The 21,044-nt window shown below is 45.2% G+C and overlaps 1 long non-coding RNA gene across 1 annotated transcript; it reads right to left on the reverse strand.

Annotated features, from left to right (window-relative positions):
- Positions 1-14,436: 14,436 nt before the first annotated feature.
- Positions 14,437-20,756, reverse strand: LOC112445895 (uncharacterized). The gene is made up of 3 exons (XR_003033902.2): positions 20,657-20,756; positions 18,531-18,667; positions 14,437-14,873 (listed from the first exon to the last, which is right to left on the reverse strand). It is a non-coding gene; the product is annotated as an uncharacterized lncRNA (long non-coding RNA).
- Between the last annotated feature and the right edge of the window lie 288 nt (positions 20,757-21,044).

A 21,044-nucleotide genomic window follows, 5' to 3' on the forward strand; every position in this document is an offset into this window, starting at 1 on the left:
ATACAGTGGAAGTGAGGAACAGATTTAAGGGACTAGATTTGATAGAGTGCCTGATGAACTATGGATGGAGGTTTGTGACATTGTACAGGAGAAAGGAATCAAGACCATTCCCAAGAAAAAGAAATGCAAAAAAGCAAAATGGTTGTCTGAGGAGGCCTTACAAATAGCTGTGAAAGGAAGAGAAGCAAAAAGCAAAGGAGAAAAGGAATGATATACCCATTTGAATGCAGAGTTCCAAAGAATAGCAAGGAGAGATAAGAAAGCCTTCCTCAGTGATCAATGTAAAGAAATAGAGGAAAACAATAGAACGGGAAAGACTAGAGATCTCTTCAAGAAAATTAGAGATACCAAGGGAACATTTCATACAAAGATAGGCTCGATAAAGGATAGAAATGGTATGGACCTAACAGAAGCAGAAGATATTAAGAAGAGGTGGCAAGAATACACAGAAAAACTGTACAAAAAGATCATCACGACCAAGATAATCACAATGATGTGATCACTCACCTAGAGTCAGACATCCTGGAATGTGAAATCAAGTGGGCCTTAGGAAGCATCACTAAAACAAAGCTAGTGGAGGTGACAGAATTCCAGTTGAGCTATTTCAAATCCTGAAAGATGATGCTGTGAAAGTGCTGCACTCAATATGCCAGCAAGTTTGGAAAACTCAGCAGTGGCCACAGGACTGGAAAAGGTCAGTTTTCTTTCCAATCCCTAAGAAAGGCAATGCCAAAGAATGCTCAAACTATTGCACAATTGCACGCATCTCACACACTAGTAAAGTAATGCTCAAAATTCTCCAAGCCAGGCTTCAGCAATACATGAACCGTGAACTTCCTGATGTTCAAGCTGGATTTAGAAAAGGCAGAGGAACCAGAGATCAAATTGCCAACATCTGCTGGATCATTGAAAAATCAGGAGAGTTCCAGAAAAACATCTATTTCTGCTTTATTGACTATGCCAAAGCCTTTGACTGTGTGGATCACAATAAACTGTAGAAAATTCTGAAAGAGATGGGCATACCAGACCACCTAACCTGCCTCTTGAGAAACCTATATGTAGGTCAGGAAGTAACAGAACTGGACATGGAACAACAGCCTGGTTCCAAATAGGAAGAGGAGTACATCAAGGCTGTATATTGTCACCCTGCTTATTAACTTATATGCAGAGTACATCATGAGTAACGCTGGGCTGGATGAAGCACAAGCTGGAATCAAGATTGCTAGGAGAAATATCAATAACCTCAGATATGCAGATGACACCATCCTTATGGCAGAAAGTGAAGAGGAACTAAAGAGCCTCTTGATGAAAGTGAAAGAGGAGAGTGAAAAAGTTGTCTTAAAGCTCAACATTCAGTAAACTAAGATCATGGCATCTGGTCCCATCACTTCATGGCAAATAGATGGAGAAACAATGGAAACAGTGGCTGACTTTATTTTTCTGGGCTCCAAAATCACTGCAGATGGTGATTGCAGCCATGAAATTAAAAGATGTTTACTCCTTGGAAGAAAAATTATGACCAACCTAGAGAGCATATTAAAAAGCAGAGACATTACTTTGTCAACAAACTTCTGTCTAGTCAAGGCTATGGTTTTTCCATTAGTCATGTACGGATGTGAGAGTTGGACTATATAGAAAGTTGAGCACAGAAGAATTGATGCTTTTGAACTGAAAGTCCCTTGGACTGCAAGGAGATCCAACCAGTCCATCCTAAGGGAAATCAGTCCTGGCTGTTCATTGGAAGGACTGATGTTGAAGCTGAAACTCCAGTACTTTGGCCACCTGATGCGAAGAGCTGACTCATTTGAAAAGACCCTGATGCTACAAAGATTGAAGGCAGGAGGAGGAGGGGTTGACAGAGGATGAGATGGTTGGATGGCATCACTGACTCAATGGACATGGATTTAATTTGGGTGGACTCCGGGAATTGGTTATGGACAGGGAGGCCTGGCATGCTGCAGTTTATGGGGTTGCAAAGAGTCGGACATGACTGAGAGACCAAACTGAACTGAACTGAAGAACTAATTCTTGAGAACTGATCCACTTGCGTATACTGATATACAGTTTCATAATCAGAGATTTCAGAGGCTCACACAGTAACTCCTGGCTACTGGGGGATACTTGGATTACTGTTAGATTTTTGCAATACACATTTTTTTTTCTTCTAGAATAATGTTGGTGTTGTTTAGTTGCTAAGTTGTGTCCAACTTTTTTCGATCCCATGGACTGCAGCACACCACGTTCCTCCATCCAAGAGATTCTCTAGGCAAGAATACTGGTGTGGGTTGTAATTTCCTCCTCTGGGGATTTTCCCAACCCAGGGATCAAACCCATGTCTCCTGCATTGGCAGGCAGATTCTTTACCACTGAACCATCAGGGAAGCCCTCTTAAAATGCTGCTGCTGCTGCTGCTGCTGCTATGTCACTTCAGTTGTGTCTGACTCTGTGCGACTCCATAGACGGCAGCCCACCAGGCTCCCCCATCCCTGGGATTCTCCAGGCAAGAACACTGGAGTGGGTTGCCATTTCCTTCTCCAATGCATGAAAATGAAAAGTGAAAGGGAAGTCACTCAGTTGTGTCCGACTCTTAGCAACCCCATGGACTGCAGCCTACCAGGCTCCTCTGTCCATGGGATTTTCGAGGCAAGAACACTGGAGTGCGTTGCTATTGCCTTCTCCACTTAAAATGCTAAAATAACTTTAAAAAAGCAGAAGGTTCGAGTTTCTTGACATTTGGTGGCCATCTAAGATGCCCTGGAGGAGGTTAATTACCATGGAGCTAACAGCTGCCAACTAACAAGTTCCAGCTAACAAGGAAGGCTGTTGGCAGAGAGTGTGGTGCTAAGGAGAGCCTGGAAGGGAGGAACAAGTTCCCCTGCACTTGTGGAATGGTCTCCTGCTCAGGACACAATGTCACTGGAAGGGGGAACTGTTGGGAGCTGATTGTTGGAAGTATATACCCCAAGATAACTTTACTTTGTATCTAAAAATGAAGTGCAAAATTCACAAAATTATGATCAGGAGTTTGCACGTGTGGGTACTAACTTGCTTCAGTCATGTCCTACTCTTTGTGACCCTATGGACTGTAGCCTGCCGGGCTACTCTGTCCATGGGGATTCTTCAAGTAAGAATACTGGAGCGGGTTGCCACGCCCTCCTCCAGGGGCTCTTCCTGATCCAGGGATCAAACCCGTGTTGCTTATGTCTCCTGTGTTGGTAGGCAGGTTCTTTACCACTATCAGAGGAGTTTGCGTCTTTCTAAATCAATGCATTTTAGTAAAGCCTCCAAACCGTACTCTCTGTAAAGCAATTATTCACAGCAGGTAGCATCTCTGCGTGTGTTAAAGGCCAGGGTACTCAGCACCCTAACAGCCCCAGCTCTAAAGGGAAAAGGGGAAAGATGACTCTTTCTCACTCTGGTTGGCATCACCTCTTCAGTTTGCACCAGTGCACCTGTGTCCTATGAGTGAATTACGCAAGCTTGCAGTTAAGTGTTGCTAGGCCAAAGCATGGAGAAGGCAATGGCACCCCACTCCAGTACTCTTGCCTGGAAAATCCATGGACAGAGGAGCCTGGTAGGCTGCAGTCCATGGGGTCTCTTAGGGTCGGACACAACTGAGCGGCTTCACTTTCACTTTTCACTTTCATGCATTGGAGAAGGAAATGGCAACCCACTCCACTGCTCTTGCCTGGAAAATCCATGGACAGAGGAGCCTGGTAGGCTGCAGTCCATGGGGTCGCTAAGAGTCGGACACGACTGAGCGACTTAGCAGTAGCAGCAGCAGGCCAAACCAAACCATGTGTCAGGGGCCTGACTCACCAGCAAAGCTTCGGATCCAGGCAGGTCCCAGCTTGCAGGAAAGTGAAAGTCGCTCAGTCCTGTCTGACTGTTTGCGACCCCATGGACTGTAGCCCCTACCCCCACCCCCAGGCTCCTCTGGCCATGGAATTCTCCAGCCAAGGATACTTGAATGGGTTGCCATGCTCTCCTCCAGGGGATTTCCCAACCCAGGGATCAAACCCAGGTCTCCGCCATTGTGGGTGGATTCTTTACCAGCTGAGCCATCAAGGGGCTCTGAGTTATTCCAGTGGCAGTTCTTGCCATCAAGATTGAGCTCTGCATGTCCGATCCTGCCAGCTCCTCAGGCCAGTGAGACGGGTGGCCGTCCTGGAAGACCTCCGGACCATAGAGTCTGCTCCTTAGTTGGAGATGACTGATGTACATTTGTTTGGAATTGTTTTCCTGCTTCTTTTATTAAGATCAGCTGTGTTGGGCTCCCCTAAATTATTCTTAGGGGACAAAGAATGTCAAATAGTGAGAGTGTCCTTCAGGTTATAAAAGGGAAAGGCAGGTTTCAGTCTTGTTTCTTGGAAATACATAAAGATGAGGCAAGGCAGAAACCTGTCTCTCCAAAGATACAATGGAAAGAAAGTTGATGCGTAAAACAAAGGAAAGGGGACTTCCCTGGTGGCTCAGTGGTGAAGAATCTGCCTACCAATGCAGGAGACACAGGTTCGATCCCTGATCTGGGAAGATCGCACGTGCCGAGGGACAAGTAAGCCCAAGAACCACAACTACCGAGCCTTTGGTCTAGAACCTGTGCTCTGCAAAGAGAGAAGCCACCGAAATGAGAGGCCTGGGCACCGTAACTAGAGAGAAGCCACCGCGTGCTGCAACTACAGAAAAGCCCTCACAGCGATGAAAATCCAGCACAGCCAAAAACGAGGAAATAAATAAAAACAAAGAAAGAAATTTGGCCAGAAGAAGGGAGTCATCCAGGAGGAGGGCTATGCTGGCAGAACGGGTCAGTATCCATCTGAGAAAGGAGTCAAAGGGAGGTCCTTGCTTTTCTAGATGAAGGACCACGAAGGGAAGGGACGGGACCAGCTTTCTCTATGATAGGGCTGATTCGAGGATCCCTGGACGTGCTGAACCTTTGTTGCTATCTTGCACCAACTGTAACAAAGGGTTTTCCAGTGAAGTGAAAATTCAGCTGAAACAAGAACGTCCCAACTGCGTACGTGTGTTTCCTCTGCTCTGAGACAAACATGAACTCGCATCTCAGTGTGCTGCCGTGGGATTTGCAGTAAATAACATCTCTGTTGGCTGAAAGGCCAGAGCAGCTGCTTCCTTTGAAGGACTGTTGCTGCAAATAGAGCTTGACTGGCGAGTGTCTTCATCCCTGACGTTCTCATTTTACCTGATATAGGAGGTCCTCGGGTGTGGCCAGCTGAAATGTGCCACCCAGACCCTTGGTGCCTACAGACTTAGGAAGGAATGTGCTGGATGAGACATCATAAGTCCTAAATAACTGGCAGAGTCTCTAATTGGTTTCAGATGCTCCTCGCTTGGAGTTCTCTAACCGTACTATTTCCAGGGAATTCACAAAAGCGACTGGCACCCCAGAGGTACCCCAACTGTGTGGCTGACCTTGGAGGGCCTTTTGGGTACACCTTGAAGTTAGGGCCTCATTACCTGCGGACCCCTTCACCTGGCTGGTCACATTCCAGGCCTGGGCTGTCACAGGGACCTCAGTAGCTGTCAATCCATCTTTTTCTCATTGCTGTTTTTATTTGTTGTTTTTGGCCTTTTCAATCTCATCTTTTCTTTGGGTCTTTAGTATAATCAGCCCAATACCAAAGATTCCTTTCAATTTCTTCAAATGTGAAAAGAAATCACTTAATTTGCTTTTAAGAAACCTATTGTCATGAAAAAGGAAGATCATTGATTATTTCTTCACTGTTTTGTAATCTTGAAATCAAGTTGGCTGATACTTTTCTAAGCTCAAAGCATAGAGCATCAGCCCATTAAGAGAGGAGGGTATTAGTGCTTTTTAAATCTATGTCTACAACTGGGAACTGTGCTGCTACCTGGCCTCATCTGGTCTGATGGTGGAAAGCATTGTGGTTTTACAGTTTCGCTCAGTACCCCACTGATTCTTCAGAGCACCTGGGTGACAGGCAGGCTGGCCTCCTTATTTTCCTTCCAGGAAAAATGCAGCTTAGGGAGGATGGTGACATGCCTGGGCCACTCCGGTGGGCACTGCTGGAATGGATGTTCTGGGACCCTGCTCAGTGGGTAAAGAATCTGCCTGCAATGCAGGAGAGCCAGGTTTGATCCCTGGGTTGGGAAGATCCTCTGGAGAAGGAAATGGCTATCCACTCCAGAATTCTTGCCTGGAGAATTCCATGGACAGAGGAGCCTGGGGGACTACAGTCCAAGGTATTGCAAAAAGTCAGATACAACTGAGTGACTAACACTTTCCAGGCCACCAGCAAGGGGAGCCCAGTGGGGACCAGTTCGTGGAGCCCTTGGTCATATCTCCTGCACTGAGGGTTAGATTCTCCAGGTTGAGTCTGCCTTTCCAAATGTCAACCCCCAAATCCCAGCTCTAGAGACAGGGCTGGAAGGGGACAGGCCTCCGAGGGTCTTCGTGAGCACAGCAGATGCCCCTGCAACCCACCTCCCCCCTTTATGATGCAGAATGATGCAAGGGATTTGGCCCCAAGCAAGGGGCGGGGGGTGTGCTTTCAAAGAAGCAAACCGTCACGCCTGGGAAATGCTGGCATTAAATAATTTCCCTGGGCTTCCTTTCCTCTTAACAAGGGTCCCAGCAGGGCCTCCCAACCTCCCAGGCCTTTTCCCTTAGTCGGCTGTTTTCTCTCTGATTCCCAGACCTTCCTTGATCCTGGCCGTGGGGCTGTGAGCATTCCCACCCACCCCTGATCCCTCTTTGGAGTCCTGACCATTGAGCCCAAGATATTTGAAAATCATAGGAGCTTAAGACTGGGAAGCACCTGGACAGGTCGCTCAGGGAGTGGTCAGCTGCCCCTCCTCCTGCTTTGCTCAGGGAGCTGGAGGACAGGGGGACCCCTTGTGGTCCTCCAGTGTCTCGAGGGCTCTGGGTGCAGCCACTGCACAGGCTGGCACGTCCCGCCCAGGCCCCGCGGCTTCTCATCCGAAGCTTGCCTGCCACCGAATTCTCCAGGGAACACAGACTGTGGGCCAGGCAGAGCGTGAGGGTAAAGAGAACTGGGGTCCCAGACACCGTAAAGGAATTAACAGTGCCTTACAGATCGAAACTACAATGAGGCATTATCTCAACTTGTCCGAATGGCCATCAGCAAAGTGAGTATAAATAATAAATGCTGGTGAGGATGTGAAGGATAGAGAATTCCTGTGTACTCTTGGTGGGAGTGAAAATTGGTGGAGCTACTATGTATAATAGTATGGAGGTTTCTCAAAAAACTAAAACTACAGCTACCATATGACCCAGCAACTCCACTCGTGGGTATATTAAAAAAAAAAACCCTAAAACAGAAAGACTAATTCAGAAAGATACATGTACCCCCAATAACTCCAGCATTATGTACAATTGCCAACCTACAGAAGCAACCAAAGTGTCCATCATAAGACGAATGGATAAAGAAGATGCGATCTATACATACACATGGAATACCACTCAGCCATGAAAAAAAACAACGAAATTTTGCCATTTGCAGCAATATGGACGGACTTGGAGACCATTATACTAAGTGAAATAAGCCGAACAGAGAAAGGCAAATAGTATAATATCACTTATAGGTGGAATCTAAAAACTACAACAAACTAGGGAATATGACAAGAAAGAAGCAGATGCACAAATATAGAGAACAATCCCGTGGTTACCTGTGAGCGGGGCAACATAAGGGCGGGGGAGTGGAGGTGCAAACTGCTGGGTGTAAGGTGGGCTCAAGGGTGTGTTATACAACACGGGGAACACAGCCAATATTCTGTAATGACCGTAAATGGAGTGTAATATTTAAAAATTGCATGCAAATAAAATGTAAAAATCTACAAAGAAAATAAAAAGAACTGAATTGTGTTGCTCTCCCAGAAAGTAGAGCTTTTCCAGTCTACCTGTTATATTTCAAATAGTATCATCAAAAAGAAAAAAAAATTGCCCAACTAGAGTGTCCCAGCTGTGACCCATCTGGTGTCAGGACAGTGTGACAGGACCTGCCTTGATGGGGACCTCACACTCCTAAAACTGCCTGCATCAACATACCCCTGATGATTTAGCATAAAGTCAATGAAAACCACGGATATTTTTTGCACAATAGTTTTATTTGACACTTGCATTAATTATTCTACTCCGTGGGTACTTAGGAACAGCTCTGGTGGTTTGGTGGTGAATAGGCAGGGAGCTCCCTGCCCACAGGGCCTCCCCAGCCCAGCAGGAAGGTAAACAGTCCGATCACACAGGTTGCAGTTTGGGTACAATTGTGGGAAGTGGCTTGAGGGAAGGAAGGCGAGTTTGGAAAGTAATAACGGGGCAGGAAAGGCTTCCTAGGAAGGGATGTTCACACGGAGACTTCTAGGACGACAAGTGTGAGGCAGGAAGGAGCTGGGATTCCCAGGAGCTAGGAGGGCTTGTGAAAGAGCCTGGACCCTGTGGTGAAGGAAGGAGAGACGTGGTGGGACTTAAAACACACGGGGCCTGAGAGCAGGTGAGGACCTGTGTCTTTATCCTGGCTGCTCAGGCTCTCAGTCGTGTCCCACTCTTTGCAACCCCATGGACTGCACCACACCAGGCTCCCCTGTCTTCCACCATCTCCCGGAGCTTGCTCAAACTCATGTCCATTGAGTTGGTGATGCCATCCAACCATCTCATTCTCTGCCACTCCCTTCCCCTTTCGCTTCAGTCTTTCAGGGAAAACCATCAGGGTCTTTTCCAATGAGTCGGTTCTTTTGGGGTCCAAAAAATTGGGGCAGTATGCTTCAGATGGTGAATTTTAAATCTCTGATTTAAGGTTGGAAAGAAATATACACTATTATATAAAGGAGAAGAGGGTGGTAGAGGATGAGATGGTTGGAGGGTATCACCAATTCAATGGGCGTGAATTTGGGTGAACTCCAGGAGATGGTGAGAGACAGGGAGGCCTGGCGTGCTGCAGTCCAAGGGGTTGTAAAAGAGTCAGACACTTCTGAACAACAACAATATATGAAACATAAATAACAAGGACTGACTGTATGGCACAGGGAACTATATTTAATATCCTGTAATAACCTGATGTTCAAGCTGGTTTTAGAAAAGGCAGAGGAACCAGAGATCAAATTGCCAACATCTGCTGGATCATCAAAAAATCAAAAGAGTTCCAGAAAAACATCTATTTCTGCTTTATTGACTATACCAAAGCCTTTGACTGTGTGGATCACAAGAAACTGTGGAAAATTCTGAAAGAGATGGGAATACCAGACCACCTGACCTGCCTCTTGAGAAACCTATATGCAGGTCAGGAAGCAACAGTTAGAATTGGACATGGAACAACAGACTGGTTCCAAATAGGAAAAGGAGTACGTCAAGGCTGTATATTGTCACCCTGCTTATTTAACTTCTATGCAGAGTACATCATGAGAAACGCTGGGCTGGATGAAGCACAAGCTGGAATCAAGATTGCCGGGAGAAATCTCAATAACCTCAGATATGCAGATGACACCACCCTTATGGCAGAAAGTGAAGAGGAACTAAAGAGCCTCTTGATGAAAGTGAAAGAGGAGAGTGAAAAAGTTGTCTTAAAGCTCAACATTCAGTAAACTAAGATCATGGCATCTGGTCCCATCACTTCATGGGAAATAGATGGGGAAACGGTAGAAACAATGTCAGACTTTATTTTTCTGGGCTCGAAAATCACTGCAGATGGTGATTGCAGCTATGAAATTAAAAGACATTTGCTGCTTGAAAGGAGGGTTATGACCAACCTAGATAGCATATTCAAAAGCAGAGACATTACTTTGCCAACAAAGGTCCGTCTAGTCGTGTATGGATCTGAGAGGTGGACAATAAAGAAGGCAGAGCATGGAAGAAATGATGTTTTGCAGCTGCGGTGCTGGAGAAAACTCTTGAGAGTCCCTTGGACTGCAAGGAGATCAAACCAGTCCATCCTAAAGGAAATCAGTCCTGAATATTCATCGGAAGGACTGATGCTGAAACTGAAACTCCCATACTTTGGCCACCTGATGCAGAGAATTGACTCATTGAAAAAGGCTGTGATGCTGGGAAAGATAGAAAGCAGGAGGAGAAGGGGATGACAGAGGATGAGATGGTTGGATGGCATCACTGATTCAGTAGACATGAACTTGGGCAAAATCCGGGAGATGGTGAGAGACAGGGAAGCCTGGCGTGCTGCAGTCCATGGCGTCTCAAAGAGTTGGACATGGCTTGGTGACCAAACAGCAACAGCAGCTCCTGGACCCCACGCAAGCTCCTGGGTCTGCTGGGTGCTGTCTCCCCTGAACCAGGGGAGGAGAAATTCCTGCTTAAGTCAGCCATCCCAACAGGACATGGGTAAGTCTCCCTCCCTTCATTTCTCCCAACCCCCTCAATTGTGCACCTAATGAAATAGAGTGAGGTCGCCAGGGTCCCCTCCTCTCCAGCATCTCCCCAGCTCCCTGTAGCATCTGCTTCCTACAAGGCCACGTTCCTCCAGATTTGGGCTCCAGACTGGGCTGACCTCCATCCCAAAGCACTTTCCAGGCTCAGACTGGAAGCAGGCCGGCGCCTACACAGTCCCCAGGAAACCATGTCTCTTAGGCCAGCCCTTCTGGGGAGCATGGCTCCCCTCTCCCCGCTGACCCCTAAGAACCTCTCTGAGGTGCCTCTCGAGGCCCAGAGGAAGACAAGGGCTCTGTCGCCTGGGTCTGCCTGACATCCCACCCTGGGGAGCCCCAGGCTGAGGCTGGGCTGCCGATAAGATTCTGAAGCGAATTCTGAAGCTGGCCGCCCGCGTGCCACCTCCAAGCTGTGGGGCGGAGGCCTGTTTATTTTGGGTTTGATGAGTAAATCATGTGGAACAGAATCAAAAGCTGTGCTGAAGTCGACACAGATGCCATCTGTCACTTCGCCCTCAGCCACCGGGGGGTAGGGGGAGGGGCACTGGATGGAGTGACAGGCTCTTTAGAACTTTTGCCAACCATGAGTCAATGCCCTCTTCATTTGTAAAAATGCCCTAGCAAGTGAAAATGTAATACATTGTCTGCTTTAGTTTTCAAGCTTGAAGGGTGGAGTTTTGAGGTCAAACGTCCGGTGGCATCCTTTTTTGTTTAAAAATGCACATGTGTGGGAACCACTCGTGTTTAGCTCACCTCTCATCCTTTCTTTAGGAAATGTGTCTCTGCCAGTATATGGAGTGTTCAAGGATTTCAAACAACCACCTGGGCTAAGCTTCCTCTAATTGAAAAGGGAGGCATCTACTCGGGGTGAGAGCCTCTGGTGGGCAGTGATTAACCCAGTTTAATTAACAGTCATGTGGCTCCCTGTTTATCTGTTGAAACACAGCCCTGCCTCGGGAGGACACTCTGCATACCCTAAAGGCCTTCTGCCAGCTGTGGGTGTTTGCCTTCAGTGGCTCTTGTGCCAGTCTGGGCATCCCTTACTCATCTCACCCGGCATGGGGACTTCTGGCCTCAGGGAATGGCCGGTCTCCCTCGGCCTTAGCTTTGAGAGGGACTGGGGCCCAGGATGGATCCCATCCTTGCTCTCAGTCCCTTCACTTGTCCTAGCTTGGTCTTGGCCCTGTCCAGGCCCTGGGTCATCACTGACTGGTAACTGCTAACTGTGGGTCTTTCCACATTTCTCTTGGAGACCCCCAGGTCTATATCCTATTCAGTTTTCCTGAACTGGCCATGCGCACCCATCTTCATGGCAGCTGGCTTCATGTGGGAGCTGACCTTCTGTTTACTTTTGTCTTGACTGCTCTGGGGGGAAACCAAGGCGGGCAAGGAAGAGCCTTGGGTTTGCAGGCAAGAGACTCAGTCTTCGCAAGCCTCCTGTGCAGCCTGAGTCACTTAACCCTTTAAACTTCTATCTGCTCATATTTAGAGTAAGCAGAGTAATATATTTCTTATAGAGTTGTTGTAAGGATTATGTTAATATGGAAAAAAAGGGCCTAGGTCAGTCCCTGGCACGTAGGGTATTAATAGTCACTTGGCTGAGTCTGACTCTTTGTGACCCTATGGACTGTAACCTGCCAGACTCCTCCATCCAGGGAATTCTCCAAGCAAGAATACTGGAGTGGGTTGCCATGCCCTTCTCCAGGGGATCTTCCCAACCCAAGGATGGAACCCAGGTCTCCCACATGGCAAGTAGATTCTTTATTGCCTGAGCCACTGGGGAGTCCAGTAAGTGTTAATCAAAAATCAGTGTCCTTCCCTTGTATACCTATGGCTGACCCATGTTGGTGTATGGCAGAGGCCAACACACTATTGTGAAGCAATTTCCCTTCAATTAAAAACGAGTAAATTTGTGGAAGGGGGAGTGGAATCAGTGTCCTGGGGGTTGCACTTGCATTTAAGCTGAAGTGGGAAACATCAAGATCTGTCCTTCGGCAATAATAAGAGATCACTGAGTAAACCAAAATGCTACCTTGGGACTGTTGACACCATGACTTTTTAATTAATGACTTTGTGTATTCTTGGCTGTGCTGCATGGATTTTGGTCTTTGTTTCTGTGCACGGGATTTCTCTAGTTGCGGTGAGCAGAGTCTACTCCTCATTGCAGTGAGAGGGCTTCTCATTGCAGTGGCTTCTCTTGCTGCGAAGCACAGGCCCTAGTGCACGTGGGCTCTGTAGTTGTGGCTCACAGACTTAATTGCCCTGTAGCACGTGGGATCTTCCTGGACCAGGGGTTGAACCTGTGTCCCCTGTATCGGCAGGCGGATTCTTAAGCACTGGACCATCAAGGAAATCAAGAATGCTTAAAGCATTCTTAAAGAACTGAACTCCAGAAGGACCAGCCCTTACTAGGTGGTCCAGGGTCACTTGCTGGACTTAGGGACAGGGCAGCAGAAGAGCAAACCTGCTATAAAAGGTCAAGGTCAACCTTTCAAGGTCCAGGAGAAACTGGGCAAAGCTGATTGACCCAGTGGGCTTGTTTTGGTTTGAATCTGTAGGAATTCTAAAGTAAATTCTCTTAGCCTGGTAATTCTCTCATGTGGGACATATGCCGCGTTAGATACCCAGGAGAAATTCAAGGGCTGAGGGTAGTGTCATGAGATTGACACTCTTCCTGTCTTAGAGTCTTAAGATTCCTCAGCCTTGAGGTCTTGCCATCTTGGGGTCTTACAATCTTGAGGTCTTTCTGGAAGAAGTCTCAACTCTGTTTCAGAACTCTTGAAGCTAGAGCTGAACTAATTAAAATTGCAGCCCAGTTTTCACCCAACCCAACTTTGGAAGGAAAGCTATGACAAACCTAGACAGCATATTAAAAAGCAGAGACATCATTTCACTGACACGTGTCTGTATAGTCAAAGCAATGGTTTTTTCAGTTGTCATGTACAGATGTGAGAGTTGGACCATAAAGAAGGCTGAGAGCAGGAGAATGTTTACTTTTGAATTGTGGTGCTGGAGAAGACTCTTGAGAGTCCCTTGGACAATAAGGAGATAAATCCAGTCAATCCTAAAGGAAATCATCCCTGAATATTCATTGGAAGGACTGATACTGAAGCTCTAATACTTTGGCCACCTGATGTAAATAGCTGACTCATTGGAAAAGACTCTGATTCCAGGAAAGACTGAGGGGAAGAGGAGAAGGAGGTGACAGAGGATGAGATGGTTGGATGGCGTCATCAAATCAATGGATATGAGTTGAGCAAACTGTTTGATGGTAAAGGGCAGGGAGCTCTGGCATGCTGCAGTCCATTGGGTCACAAAGAGCTGGGCCTGACTGAGCAACTGAGCAAAAACCTTTCAAGACACAGAAGCTTTGTTTGGGAGTGGGGGAGGGTGTATGAGGGCGAAGCAGGTCTCCACCAAACCCCTCCTCTTGCAGCAGATCAGAGGGAGCCCTTGGCTAGAAACAGGGTGTCCAGGTGGGGTAAAGAGTTGTCCCTAATGGGTCATATCTTCCCTTGAGTCTTCCCCAAGGTCCCCTGGACCTCCTGCAAGAGGGTCCAATCTTTGTTGTTGATTATTGACTTACAACACTATACTTTTCATTTCAAAAATAATGAGGCAATGTACAGTGACACATCGTAGAATATGATAGGATTGGGGATAAACTGGGAAATTAAAGTGAAAGGAAACTAAGGTGAACCCTCAAAGTTCTGGGTGCTTTCAGAAACATGCCCAAACAGGGCTCAGAAATCCTGAAAGCAAAACGGCTCTGTGGTCAAATTACATCTGGGAAACACGGCTGATTGATCCTGGCTTTGGAGACCTACAGTGCGCACCAGAACACTGAGGGCCCTAGGGCTCCCCATGGCAAAGAGTCTGATTAACTTGCTCCTTACGTGTCATACACACACATGCACACACGCGCACTACACACAGTGCTTATTTTTATGCTGTTTCAGTAACGGGATGGATTGAATATGCTGCTTTCAAACCTGCTTTCTGCACTCCATAATGTATCACAAATATTTTTCCAAGCCATTAAATATTTTCTAAACATCTTTAATAGTTGCATTAGTATTCCATTTCATGGTTGTAACATAATTTATGTTCCCAAATCCTATTGTAATATGTTTAGCTTGGTTCTCATTGTTTTATGAATAACTTGGATGAACAGCTTTCACGTAAAATCTTTGTAGACATTTGTGATTATATTCTCAGGCTCTGTCCTCTGTCGTGGCATTTCTGGGTCAAAGATATATGGATTTTAAGATTCTTGATACATATTGCCAATGTTGAATCATTACAATAATTTAAGTCTCTTCTTTTATGTTTATTTTGAAATAATTTTAAAGCAATAGACAAGTTTCAAGAATAGCATGGGGAACCCTTTTCCTTGAATTATTTGAGAGAATGTATAGCCATGTGCCCCATCATCCGCAAATACTCTACTGCGCGTTTCATGCAGACAAGGTCATTCTCCTACACAACCAACAGGACAGCCACTGAAATCAAGAAATTAAAGTTAATACATTACTAGTCTTCTATTCTCAGTCTCCTTTCAAGTTTTATCACTTGTTTTAACAATGTCCATTTAGAGCAAAATGACTCAACCCAGGTCATGGGTTATAGTCGCATCGTCTCTTTCCTCATTCTGGAAAAAATTCTTAATCTTCCTCTGCCTTTCATGATCTAAACACTTTTGAAGATTACAAGCTAGCTATCATGTGCTGTGCCCCTTGATTAGATTCAGGTTATTCACATTTGTCAAGACATCTCAGCAGGTACCAAATGATTTTGTTTCATCCTATTACTGGTGATTTTGACACTGATCACTGGGTTAACATGATGTCTACCAGGATTCTCTTTTGTATAGTTACTTTTTCCCCTTTGCAATTAATAAGTATTTTGTGGAAGTGAGTGTGAAGTCGCTCAGTCGTGTCCGAGTCTTTGAGACCCATGGACTGTAGCCTAACAGGGTCCTCTGTCCATGGGATTCTCCAGGCAAGAACACTAGAGTGGGTTGCCATTTCCTTCTCCAGGGGATCTTCCCAACCCAGGGGTCGAACCCGGGTCTCCCACATTGCAGGCAGACGCTTTACCATCTGAGCCACCAGGGAAGCAAACATCTTATTTGTCTTCAACCTTTCACTCACTAGTTTTGGCATCCACTGATTTTTTGTGATGTGTTATTGCAATAGTATGGGCTTCCCTGCAGTGGCAAAAAGAATATGCTTGCCAGTGCAGGAGATGAAGGAGATGTGGGTTTGAACCTTAAGTTGGGAAGATCTCCCAGAGGAGAAAATGGCAACAATATTACTATAGTACAGTAGTTGTCAAAATGGTGATTTGTTAATTCCATCTCATCTTCTGCACATGTTAGCTGGCTTTCAAGTCTTAGAAGAGCTTTCTCATATCCTTATTTATTTCTGACTGTTTATTTTACCAGTGAGTTAGGATGCATTGGTATCATTACTTATTTTGATACTCAAATTATGCCATATGTTGTTAGTGGAAGTCCTGGCTACTGGGCATCTATTTACATCCTTTGTCCCATCCCTGCAATGGGTTCAGTACTTCTGTTCTTGCTGTTACAATGAGATGCTCTAGCTTTCCAGCCTTGATACGGACTATTTCTCCGGGTGACTTTGATTCCTTTAAGGAGAGAATGGTACTCAGACACCAACATCTGGGTGCTAGGCATGCTCATCCCTAGTGTGCTGTTGCTGCTCACGTCCTCTTCAAAGGCAGAGCTGGAGCGTCCATGTATATGATGTCCCTTGGATACTTTAATTTCAATCCAGAACTGTAGGATCCCTCTTAGCTTCCTTCCTGTATTTGTAACTTCAGTATCCTATTATCATCAGTATATTTGGTTTATTGTTTCTTATTGGTGCTTACTTTTTTCTTAAATAAGTATGCCTTAATTATGAAATAGGAAAAACTACTTAATTTTGGAATTAAGATTCAAGTTCAAAGGAAATAAATGTGTGTTGAGGAGTGGGCAAAATGTTATTACAAGTTCAGTTCTGATAGCTAAACCTAAAAAAGAAAGCCCAGAAAAAAAATTTTTGATAACTCATCTATTAAATAATTTTAAAACACTAAATAAAGTGTTCAGGAAACAAATACAGAACACTCAGAAACAAAAAGGAAAAATTATAACTAATATGTTTTAATTACATTTTAAAAAATAGTGGTTTTACCTTGAGAAGGTGTAGTTGATTCAACATCAACTAATTTATTCTTATAAGTCATCAAATTTAGAGACTAAGGAGAAAAGCCATATTACAATCTTAATTAATGGTAAAAAAAGTTTCTTAAAGTTTGATATAGAATTATTTCTAAACTGTGTCATAAATTGAATAGAAAAATACTTCCTTAAGTAACAGTATCTATCCAAAACCCTGGCACTAATGAAGATGAATATAGCATTTCATCTCTGAAATTAGAAACATATCTGCTGCTGCTGCTGCTGCTAAGTCGCTTCAGTCGTGTCCAACTCTGTGCAACCCCACAGATGGCAGCCCACCAGGCTCCCCCGTCCCTGGGATTCTCCAGGCAAGAACACTGGAGTGGGCTGCCATTTCCTTCTCCAATGCATGAAAGTGAAAAGTGAAAGTGAAGTCGCACAGTTGTGTCCAACTCTTCGTGACCCCACGGACTGCAGCCCACCAGGCTCCTCCGCCTATGGGATTTTCCAGGCAAGAGTCCTGGAGTGGGTTGCCATTGCCTTCTCCAAGAAACATATCTACATATCAACTATTATAGAGGCTGTCCAACTTTGTTTTGGAAATTTTAGAAACTTCATGAAAAAGTGTAAAATTGATAAATATGGGAAAGCAAGGGAAAAGTTAACTTTATTTGCATGCCTTAGTGTCTATTAGTAGTAAATTAGTTCAGTATGGTGACCACACAGAAAATATACCCATGAAATTTAACATCTCTGCTATAATTATAAAGCATGGAAAAATTATACTCCATGGCAACAAAAGGTATAATAACTTAGAAACCAGTTTTTTTTTTTTTTTTTTAATGTTGGTATGATACGGGAAGGATTCCCTAACAGCTCAGTGGGTAAAGAATCCGCCTGCAATGTGGGAGACCTGGGTTCGATCCCTGGGTTGGGAAAATCCCCTGGAGACTGGAAAGGCTACCCACTCCAGTATTCTGGCCTGGAGAATTCCATGGACTGTTAAGTCCATGGGGTCAAAAAGAGTCTGACACGACTGAGTGACGTGCACTTTCACTTTCACTTTCATGATACGGGAAAATTAGAAAATGTAACTGCAGTGAGAAATTAGTCATAAGACTTACATGGATGAGTCTCAAAGAGTGATTTCAGCACAGTACCATAAACCTACCCCTATAACATGTCTCAGTGTAAATTTTTATGGCTGCAGTTCTTTTAGAGCATTAATTTTTACTTGCTCGAATTCCCATGTATTCATGTTAGAAAAGATTCCCAGTTATATTTAAAAATCAAGTTTATTGAAGTGTGATCTTCAGGTAGTAGAATTATAGTTGTACAGTTTGATGGATTTTGACAAACATTTAGCTGTGTGACTACCACTACAATCAACGAGCAGAATGTGCACATCCATTTAAAAGCTTGGCATTGGTAACATTGGTGGTGTAGTGGTGAGCATAGCTTCCTTTTCTTCTAAAAGCTTCCCTTATGCCTCTTTGTAGTCAATCCTTCTCCCCACACCCAGCCTTTGGCAACCACTGGTTGAATTTTGGTCACTGTAGGTTTGCCTTTTCCAGAATATCAAACAAATAGAATCATCCATAATATAACCCTCGGTGTGGCTTATTGCACTTAGCATGATACTTTTAAGCTTTACACGTGCTTCTGTACATATAAACAGCTCATTGCTTTTAACTCCTGGGTAATATTCCATTGTATGGCTAAATCACCATGTGTTTACCCATTCCCCAGTTGAGAGCCATTATGAATAAAGCTGTTATAAGCATTCGTGTGTAGCTTTTTATGTGAACATGTGTTTTTTTATTTCCTTTAGGTGACTACTGAGCCATGGGACCGCTTGGTCATATGATAAATCTGTTTAACTTTATTAAAAATCACATTTGGTTTTCTTATTCTTGGCTCCATCTTATTTCTCTTACGTGGAAGAGCTCTCTGTAGTGATTTTACTTACCATTATTGTCCCTTCACCTTGGTTTCCTCACACTGAATAAAAATGTCTCTTTCCATAGCTCTCCATCCTGGTTGCTTGTTGGAATCAATCGCCACTCCTATGTAATGCTGTATTGCAACTGCCACGGGTATTTAGTTCTGAAAAGGAAAAATTCTCTTATCTGTATTTTTTAAATGCTTCATGTGTCCTTCAGATGGTCCATCAAAGCTAAGAGCTGCTATCTGAAATATACCACTTAACGCTGTGGAAGATGAGAGAAACTGAAGATGATGGAACAAAGCAAAAATTAGGGAGGATGGAGGGATGAAGGGCCCTTGTGCTGTCTCTCTCCTCTTTCAGAACAGAGAGTAAGTGCCGGCTGCACATGGGTGATGGGCTTGGAAACAGATGTCTAAGTACATTGTTTAATGTTGTAATGACAGCCACAGGATAACCGAAACCAGAAACTCTTAGAGGTCGTCAGTAAAATGTGGGATGGGGATCAAAGCAGAGAGAGGAAGAGATTTTTACTCTTCACTTAACATCTTTCTGTACTGTGTGAAATATTTTTTTTTTTTAACCATGATGATGTATTACTTTTATAATAATAATTTAAAATATGACTTAACTGAAGGTATGACTTAACTTGCTGGTATGAAGTCTGTGCTAGACAGAATATCAAAAGTTGATGGGGGGGCGGGGTGGTATTTGTAGAGATGGTTTCCTACTAAGAGTGTTGGAAGGGATGGAATCCAGGATATACATGGAGAGCTCAGCTTTAGGAGGAGGGAAGATAGAAGGATGAGGTGGGGTTTGGGAGCAATGCTTTGCATGAAAGAAGGTTGGTGAAAGCTCTGGCTACTCTAGTGGGGTGCTCTCAGCTCTTTTCATTCAACGAAGTGGGGCTGGTGCTTTATGGAGAAGAGCCCAGCTGTGGGTGATGACATAACTCAGGGAGGCAGTAAGTGATGGGCAACAGCACCATCAGGCAGCAGCCATAAGGTTGACCAGATGGTTGAATTCTAGAACCTCCACATTGTTGGCCTAGTTATTTCAGAAGCTGATGTTGACAACAGTGAGACATGGGCCAATGAATTCAGAACACTTATCACAGTGCTAACTGGACTGCAAGTCTAGTTCTGAAGTTCTGGAGACCCAAGGTAAAAGCAATGACAAGTTTCTTAAGTCATAATCTTATAAGGGCTCGGATAGGGTTGGAAGGACACTTACCCCCTGAAGATTTCCCCCACCGTCATGTCCTGAGATTACAAGGTGCAGCCAAGGGGCACTGCCAAGCCTCCCCAGCACCCTGGCGTCTCACCTCTGCTCTCTGTGTTCACGTTGACATCGTGTCCTTCTTTTCTCAGCAGGTGTAGAATAACTTGCAGGACCCAGCGAGTAAGTACCTCCTAAAATTTTGCACCCTGGGTGCCTCATTCACCTGGCCAGAGACACAGCCCTGCCCACTCAGTGATCTGAATGCAAGGCGTAATGGAAATAGCAAAACGAGGCCCTTTCTTCCTAGTCTTCTAAACGTAACTATGGATTCAGTTTGGGAAGGAATAAAGGTTTATTCTACATGAAGAGATTTTATATTTTCACCCCTGGAATAGGATAGATAGATGGATACATAGATAGGTATAGATAGACGGGCTTCCGGTGGCTCAGGGGCAAAGAATCCACCTGCCAATATGGGAGACATAGGTTGGGAAGATCTCCTGGATAAGGCAATGGCAACCCATTCCAGTATTCTTGCCTGGGAGATCCCATGGACAGAGCAGCCTGGCAGGCTACAGTCCATGGGGTTGCAAAGAGTCGAACACGACTTAGTGACCGAACAATAGCAGCAACAGTGATGACAAAAATTGATAGGTCGATGATAGATAAATGGTAGATTTATCTGGAAAGCAGAAAAGAAAGTCAGAGGCCAAAAGACCAGTTAGGAGGATGCACCTGTTGGCAGGCCCAATTAGTAGCAGCTGGAGGCACATCTGTACCTAGTCCAGGGGATTTGCGGAAACGATGACTGATCTGATCAATATCAACAACCTTCCCACACCCACTGCCCCCCCACATCAGCCTCGCCTCCATCACCCTCAGATGTGTATACACTGTTCAGCTTTGGTGACTCACGGCAGCTCACCCACCTGCCACACTGATCACGGAGGCCACGCTTCTGACCTGGGTGGGACAACAGCTCCACACACCCGGCCATCTGACATCCAGGACGCGGGAATGGCACTGTGAAAGGCAGGTCCCTCGAGGAGCCTGCGCGTGCCCTGATTCCGCCGCTTTGCATCACAGAAGGCAAATGGAAGGCTTAGGCGGTTAAAGGGAAAGCTCACCCAAGCCCCATCAAAGAGCCGTGTGCTGTCATCGGCCTCTCAGCAGGTGAGGGCTCACGTGGGAAGCAGATGTGTCTGCAGAGTCTGCCCGTGTGATTTACTGGACATGAAGCACATATAATACAATTCCACATCTGGTGGAGTTAAGGAGGAACTGGGCAGTCACGTAGCCCAGTGCGTGCTTTCTGGA

Source organism: Bos taurus, chromosome 3, assembly GCF_002263795.3.
Source record: "Bos taurus isolate L1 Dominette 01449 registration number 42190680 breed Hereford chromosome 3, ARS-UCD2.0, whole genome shotgun sequence".
Lineage (NCBI taxonomy): Eukaryota > Metazoa > Chordata > Mammalia > Artiodactyla > Bovidae > Bos > Bos taurus.